Here is an 8,861-nt window from a genome sequence, read left to right as displayed (position 1 = left end):
CTCTAGATCAGTACACCAATCAAAAGCATTTTCTGGTACGGAAAAACTACTTGACTAGTTGGTCTCCCTTAATTCTTGCATTTTCACAGGTTTCAATTAAGTGAGCAACATGTTATTTTGGATTTCCCTTTCCATCATACTGCTAGAACTTTGGAGGTTAGTACCCAGCTGGCATTCTCAAGTTTTCGATTCTCTTGGTGTACGGCTTAAAATACATAAAAGAAAATTGCGAAAATCCTCCATATTGAGCCCTTATGGAGTTTGTAATCATGTCCTACAGCTATTGAACTGACAGGGTGGAAGAGGTGGATTGTTGCAGTTGGTCTTCCTGCAAGACAATCTTTTCTTTGTCATTGACATTTGTAGTTGGAGACTGACTCGACTCGGCAGTTTCTCGAGCCTGTATTTAATCTCTTAAAGCAGAAATTTCATGATCTCGCTCATCCACAACTTTCATTAAGAGATTTATCTTCCTCTTCATCTCTGCCATGGCCGACTCAACCGTTACATCAGCCATCATGACAGACATTACAACAAAGTGTGATTCTTTCTCTGATTGATCAAAAGCGGAAACAGAGTTATCGAATAAGGGATTTTCTTTGATGACGATCCCGTTTTTAGAAAATTTCATCAGCTGTTCCCAGATTTTCTCCGTGATGACAGAGCCTTGTTCATGCTCGTGTAAGATCCCCTTTGAGTGACTACAGATGACAGGCCTCGTACAAGAGTCGCTTGTAGTAGTTGGTTTGGATGCAACTTTCTTTGATGACATTTGTTGATTTGGATAACGAGAGAGATAAGTGAAGGAAATCACAAACAAGATCTCCATGAACAACGGAAGTGGATCGTTCTAAATTCCATTCGAATGAACACAACAATCACAGTCTAACCAGAAACGAACAGATTATGCATCAATAGAAATTACATCATGCTACTTTAAGTTACAAGGGATAGAGTATATGTACCTTTGAAGAACCATTCTTTAATTATCCCTTGATCAGTCTCCAATGCATCCAACAATGCACTTAAATGCAATGATCGGAACAACACGACCACGAACACAACGATTGTCTGAAATCTCTTCGTGTTGGGGTTTGTGCCCTAAAGTCTCGTGTCCTATAGTTTGTAAACAATTTTTTACGAACGCTTGTGATGTATAATATATATGATATTTACTTCACTTCTTGACTTTGCACATTTAGTTACTTTTATTTTACCACAAACTAATAAACTTAAAATCCATGGTTGTCTTTATGTAACTTAAGCATGTATGTAGTGACATGCAAGTGGATCATGTCTTGAGTGACAACCAAAATGGTCTGTGGTATATGGATATAGGAAGGAAACCTTATCCTGGTAACACTACGGACGTGACCCACTTTGTGGAATAGTTACAAATGTTGTGACTTGTCATAGATGGACTGATCCTGATCATTCGTGTAGGGGACATACGAGCGGGGGTGTCTTATACAAAGAGTTTGTATAAGACTTGACCTCGAAGTGTTAACATCTCGTCATATAACTCCATTCATGACAAAGACTTAACTTCACTAGGATGACCATAGGTAACGTGTCTTCAATCCTGATTGAGTTGTGAACTCCTGCCATATAGGGCGGTCCTTTGATTTGCATGGGTGCGAGTGGCCAGAGTGTCGACTCAAACCTACCACTTTGGGGATTCGTTTGATTTGTAGAGCTGAGAACTCAACTTCACAAGATAGAGTTCACTTCTTCCCCAAAGCAGGGGTAAGTAGATAGATTGCTCTCTTAAGTGTAGATAGATTACTAGACGATCGCTTACCTTTTCCTACACGATCATATACTTCACCTAAACGATCAAGCATTTTGTCTATACGATAGACGAACCTATCTCCCACTTGCTTGATCGTTGTATACGATCTCCCTTTCTCTTTCCCTCTACCAAATCCATACAAAGCCCACCCTTTAGATTCTCACTCCAAGAATACCGAAGGCTCTGAGTGGTGGTGTCATCCCCGTTTTCTTCTGTTCGCGTGGAGACTGTTCGAGGTAGACGATTGGGTTTTCCTGAGCAATAGCTTATTGTCTCAGCAAAAGCGAGATTTGTTGTGAAGAATAAGTCTTCAGCTGGTATGATCTATCGATCTCTTATTTAATGTTCTTTTGAGTATGTCAATATTTTAGCATTATGAATGCATATTAGTATGTTTGAATGTATATGTGGAAATTCTTTCACAATGAATTGGAAAGATCCGCTTCCGTTTGTAGGTACTCTTGAACAAGAGTTCCTTTAGCATCATGTATTATAAATATTATAATTTAGCATGGAGAAATTACATGAAAGCATGCACATGTATCGTGAAATATAATAGTTATATTTTGCATGCAGTGAGCATTTTCATGCATCATCCTTTTATTATAAGTGTTATAGTCCAAGGGTGAATGGAAGCATGTTATGTTTGTTTCGTTGCTATTTTGTATAAGTGTTATATAAAAGAAGTAGCAATGAATGAACAATTCATTGAGCATGACACTTAGGCTGTTTATAATCGTTATGAATGTCTTGCATGTGTTAGCTTAGCATTGTGGTTTTGGTTGTTTCCGTTTATAAGTGTTATAAAGGAAATTAGAACTAAAATCGATAAGAAAGAGTTGCATGCGGACTTAGGGTGAACTCAAGTTTTTTAAAAGGGTTTTAAAATTAGATTGAGATAGACCTAAGTTCAAATGGTTCTAAAGAGTTTAGTAACCTAGATTAATCTTTTAAAATTGGTTTAATAGGATTAAATTGATTGGCATAAAAGACTAAATTTGTTTTAAATCTATCTATAAAGGAAAGGAAGGTTCTGTTTAGGTTAGGGTTCTAAGCTGACGGAAACGAAACACCACTACCTGGGAACTTACCTGGAAAGGTAAATTAGATAGATTTTCTACAAGCATGCGACAATTGATCAAAGAATTTGTTAAAGAGTTTAATGGATGATGATCAAAAGTTGTTTAACTATCTAAGGTAAAAGTTACTCTTGGGCAAATCTAAAAGTCACTTAGTTAAAATCCTTAGTCGTGTTTTTTTCTATGTAAACTAAACCCTAGGTTATAAAATACTTAGTGGGAGGAAGAAATGTATCTGATATGTATATGATTCCACTCACGTTTCTCCCTGAATATTCACACTGTGAGATTCATGCTTGGCCTTGTGGTGCCCTTGGAGCATCCCCCTTTGGATGGTGTTTACATGAGTCAATATCAAGGTAGACGGAGAGAATATTTATAGTAAGTGGGTGAAGGGTGTGTGCCAACACGTCCTATGGTCTCTGTCATTGGTTCTCACCGTGAGATCATTCTATACACCCTCGTGGCGCCCTGGGAACGTCCCTCTTCGAATGGGTTTTGAGCAGTTGGTCAAATCAACGTGAACTCCAGAAATGGATAGGGTCGCTTTAGGTTTTTCCCCAATTGGATTTTTTCCCCTTTGAATTGGCTGCTTGAGGTGGATCTCTAGGGCCTAAAATGGCGGGTCACACTTACGGGAGATTGTTAAGTAAGTTAATGATCTCTTGGCCAAATTAATGAAGGCTAGTCGTTATAGGAGCAAGAGTTGTTCTGGTATTAATGATTGGTTGAGAACTTCTCAATTCAGAGGAGGGATAATTGACCTCCCCTCGGTGGTTTTTGTCCTAAACCTTTGAAGTGTCATTGCAAAACTAGAAGTCACATGGGGTTCATATTAATTTTGCTAAAATGTTATTGGATGTTGTTTGTTTTACAATAGGTATTTGCTTAAAATCTAACGTAGGTCAATGTATTTTTCTTTTCAATAACTTGCTAGTATTTCCGTTTAGTGCTTTAATATGACCGAATACCTATAGTGGAAAGAATCATGTAAAATGTATTTCATGGCAAACGACCTCGAATTTGTCATGGTTGAGGAGTGTCCTCAAGTCTCGACCCTTGATGCACCGTGAAGTGTTCGCAATGCATATAAGGTGTGGATAAAGGCTAATTCATTGGCTCGACTTCACATTTTGGCTAACATACATGATGTTTTGGCCAAAAGGGTTGAGCACATGATCATTGCACACGAGATCATGGACTCATTGCTAGATACGTTTGAACGCCAATTCTTACTTTTTGAGCATAAGAGATGGATGACAAAACCAGTAGTGTCCGTTGTTTTGACACTGATCCCACTACTCTCCAAAAGTAGAGGAAAGACAGTAAATCTGATTTATTAGTCTTGGAGACGTGTTTGGTAGAGAATGATGATTCTGTCTGGATCCTTAATTCAGGTGCTACCAACCATGTCAGTTCCTTTTACCAAGGATTTAGTTCCTAGCAAACGTTGCTATAGGGAGAGATGGCTCTACGAGTCAGTACTAGTGAGGTTGTTTCAGCTGTTGCTGTAGGCAGGTTGAAGTTATTTGTTGACAAAAAACATTATCTATTACTGGATATTATTTTCGTAGTTCCTCATATTAAGAGGAACTTAATCTCGGTTTCTTGTCTCATTGAACAAGGGTATATCGTCTTCTTTTCTGAGAATAAAGTGTTTATTTTCAAGAATGGAATGGAGATTGGTTATGGTTCAAGGGAAAGTAACTTATATGTACTAAGGTCATTAGTCATAAAAGGCTTGTTTAACACTGAAATGTTTAATACGACAACAACAACTAAAAGACCAAATGTTTCTCCTAAGGAAAACTCCCATCTTTGGCATCTAAGGTTAGGTCACATCAACCTCAATAGGATTGAGAAGTTGGTGAAAAGTGAACTTCTAAAGAGTTTAGAAGAAAATTCCTTGCCGATATGTGAATCATGCCTCGAAGGCAAGATGACCAAACGACCTTTTACTGGAAAATTTTACAGAGCTAAGGAAGCCTTGGAGCTTATACATTCAGACCTCTATGGTCTGATGAATGTTAGAGTTCGGGGTGGGTATGAATATTTCATCTCTTTCATAGATGATTATTCAAGGTACGGGTATCTCTACCTAATGCAATGTAAGTCTGAAGCCTTTGACAAGTTCAAGGAGTATAAGGTTGAAGTTGAAAACTTGTTAGGTAAGAAGATAAAAACACTACGATCTGATCGTGGCGGAGAGTATATGGACCTCCAATTCGAGAGCTATATGATAGAACATGGGATTGCGTCCCAACTCTCGGCCCCTGGTACACTTTAGCAAAATGGTATATCAGAAAGGAGAAACAGAACCTTGTTGGACATGGTTCGGTCTATGATGAGTTATACTCATCTTCTGGACTCGTTTTGGGGTTTTGTAGTGGAAACTGAATGGTATATCATGAACAACGTTCCCTTGAAAAGTGTTTCTGTAACACCTTTTGAGTTGTGGAAAGACCGTAAAGTAGTTTACGCAACTTTAGGATTTGGGGTTGTCCGACACATGTGCTAGTGACTAACCCAAAGAAGTTGGAACCGCGTTCGAAGGTTTATCGCTTTGTAGGCTATCCCGAGGAAATGAGAGGTGGATACTTCTATGATCCGAGTGAGAACAAAGTTTTTGTTTCTACAAATGCTATCTTCTTGGAAGAAGACGACATCTGGGATCACAAGCCACGGAGTAAGCTCGTTTTGCGTGAGAATACTAGTGAGACTGTGACTGCTGAGGGTTCAACAAGAGTTGTTGAACAGGCCGAGTTGAGGTCAGTACATCTAGTCAACCAACTCAAAAGTTGAGATTTTCTCGACGTAGCGGGAGGGTATAAACCCATGAATCGCTACATGGGTTTGATTGAAACCCAAAACATCATCTCGAATGATGGGGTTAAGGATCTGTTGTCTTTTAAGAAAGTAATGGAGGATATTGAGAAGGATGAATGGATTAAAGCCATGAACCAGAAAATGGAGTCTATGTACTTCAATAACGTCTGGAAGCTTGTTGATCCGCCTGATGGGGTAAGACCTACTGGATGTAAGTGGATCTATAAGCGAAAGAGAGGTGTAGATGGAAAGGTGCAAACCTTTAAGGATAGACTCGTGGCAAAGGGTTATACCCAGGTTGAGAGAGTTGACTATGAGGAAACTTTCTTACCTGTTGTCATGCTTATGTCTATCTGGATACTTCTGTCCATAGCCACATTTTATGATTATGAAATATGGAAAATGGACGTCAAGACTTTCTTTCTTAATGGTAATCTTGAGAATAAAATCTATAGGATTCAACCAGAGAGGTTCATAGTTTCAGATCAAGAGTAAAAAGTTTGCAAGCTTAATAAGACCATTTATGGGCTGAAACAAGCATTTAGATCATGGAACATCATATTTGGCATCGCGGTCAAGTCATTTATCTTTGATCAGAACGTTGATGAGCCTTGTGTTTACAAAAAGATCATCAACAATCCAGTAGCTTCCCCGGTACTGTATGTGGATGATATCCTACTCATTGGGAATGATGTAGGGTATCTGACTGACATTAATAAATAGTTAGTTGCCCAGTTTCAAATGAAAGACTTGGGTGAGGCACAATATTGGGGTTTGTGCCCTAAAATCTCGTGTCGTTTAGTTTGAAAACAACGTTGTACAGACACTTGTGATGTATAATATAAATGATATTTACTTCACTACTTAACTTTGCACATTTAGATGTTTTATATTTTACCATAAACCAACAAACTTAATATCCCTGGTTATCTGTATGTAACTTGAGCATGTATGTGGTGACATACAAGTGGATCACATCTTGATTGATAACTAAAATGGTCTGTAGTATATGGATATAGGAGGGAAATCTTATCCTGGTAACGCTACGGATGCGGCCCGCTTTGTGGAATGGTCACAAGTGTTGTGACTTGTCACAAATGGTCTGATCCTGATTATTCGTGTAGGGGACATGCGAGCGGGGGCGTCCTATACAAAGAGTTTATATAAGACCTGAAGTGTTAACGTCTTGTTATATAACACCGTTCATGACTGAGACTTCACTTCACTAGAATGACCATAGGTAACATGACCTCAATCATGAATGAGTTGGGAACTCCTGCCATTGAGGGCGGTCCTTTGATTTGCATAGGTGCGAGTGGCCAGAACGCCGACCCAAACCTACCATTTTGGAGATTTATCTGATTTGCGAGTTGGGAACTCAGCTTCACAAGATGGAGTTCACTCCTTCCCCAAAGTATGGGTAAGTAGATAGATTGCTCTCTTAAGAGCTGATCCCAGAGTTTGAACGATGTGGTGCCATACACCTTCTCATGGCCCGAGAGGTGTTCATACATAGTAGGACTATGTTGTATTGTTCATTAGAGGGATCATTGGTACTTAAGGAGGAATATGTAATTATAGGGGCAAAACGGTAAATATGCCTGCTGTAATTACGAGCTCTGTGAAGGGTCATCGTACTGATGACTGGTTATATCCAATGGACATAGAAATATATCTATGGCAAGAAGAGTTCAAATGTCGATCTTTAGTGGAGCGCCTGACAATTAACAGATGGTGGATATCGTGACTAAAGAGTTTAGTCAGCTATTCACATACCGTTAGAGCTTTGAGCCATAGGTTCATAAGGTCCCCTTGGTAGCTTGGATACAAGTTGAATATCAGTTTTTGGGTCAGTTTGAAATGTTCAAATATACAAGAGGTGTAACAACTGATAACTTGTAGAAATACAAGTTATTTATGCTGCCTTAGCTAGATATTGCAGCCAAAAGAGAAGAAATATGCGTTGATTGTATGAAAATTAGCTTAGAAATACAATAATTATAAATCATCGCAATTACACCTACTAACATCATTAAGATGGAAGAAAAGGAGATTTCTACTCTGTTTTGCAGGAAACCAAGTCACCGCTTGCGATTAAGGCTCAACGAGAAACTGAACAACGCATCTCTATCACATTGCGCCCGTCAATTAACAATGAAGAGACGATTAATGCAATGACGGTGCAATGCGACAGTTGATCCTGAGCTGAATTTCAACTGTATGCGGTAATAAAAACAACACTGCATGCGAGCAACCAATCAAAAGATGCAGCTGAGCAATGCAAAGGCGGAGGATTGCGACACGTGTACAACTAATCGTTGTGCAGATTTGACGGTCTGATCGCATAACAGAAGGAATATTTATTCCTCCATCTCTGGAATTTACATAACAAGAAGTGGGGTCCACAAGCCAAGAGTCAAAGCTTTTCACCTATAAATACCCCCATAGAATTCAGAGAAAATATACTTGACACGGGTATAATTGATACGATGGCTAATTGCTGCTAAATTATTGTGAGAAAGGCTAAGCTGAGTACTGATCCGAAGAAATCCGGGAAGAGAAGAGACAAGGCTGAAAGGTGAGTCTGAGTGCAAATCTGCCAGATCCCCACCGTGAAGCTTTGTGCTTAAATCCCTGCTACCGGTTGAGCAAGCCTCAGAGGGAAGCTCATCCTTCCGCACGATCCATCCACATTGGCAAACAAATCTCCATCCAGATCGGCGCCAAGACGTTGCCGCTTATTTGTATTTTTTTCTAACTCTATTTCATCAAGTGTATTTCATCTTTTTAATCTCTTCATTCACAAATCATGTATCAGACGCTGAATAGAAATATTGAATGTCTCGATCATTTTCATATCCCCTTCTCTGTCTATTTCCATTCCTTTGTTTATCATTTTCTCCATGAAATTTTCTTAATACCTTGGTAATTAATAGGGATTAAACGAGTAACTTAATCTGTGCTAAAGAAATAAGAATGTTTAGCTAAAGAATGTTAGACGACATTTTCACCTGTGAGAGCAGAAGTGAAGATGTCATTCTAATCTGTCGAGAGAATGTTAGAAGAATACATTAACTAAAGCGAGTAGTACTTCCAGAGATGGAAGCAACCTTGTGTTCATTACGTTTTTCCCTATTTCACCATAGAGATGTGGGAACGTGGCC

Source organism: Benincasa hispida, chromosome 9, assembly GCF_027475165.1.
Source record: "Benincasa hispida cultivar pf3 chromosome 9, pf3_genome.v1.1, whole genome shotgun sequence".
Classification (NCBI taxonomy): Eukaryota; Viridiplantae; Streptophyta; class Magnoliopsida; order Cucurbitales; family Cucurbitaceae; genus Benincasa; species Benincasa hispida.
Note: the sequence above shows the minus strand (reverse complement) of the source record.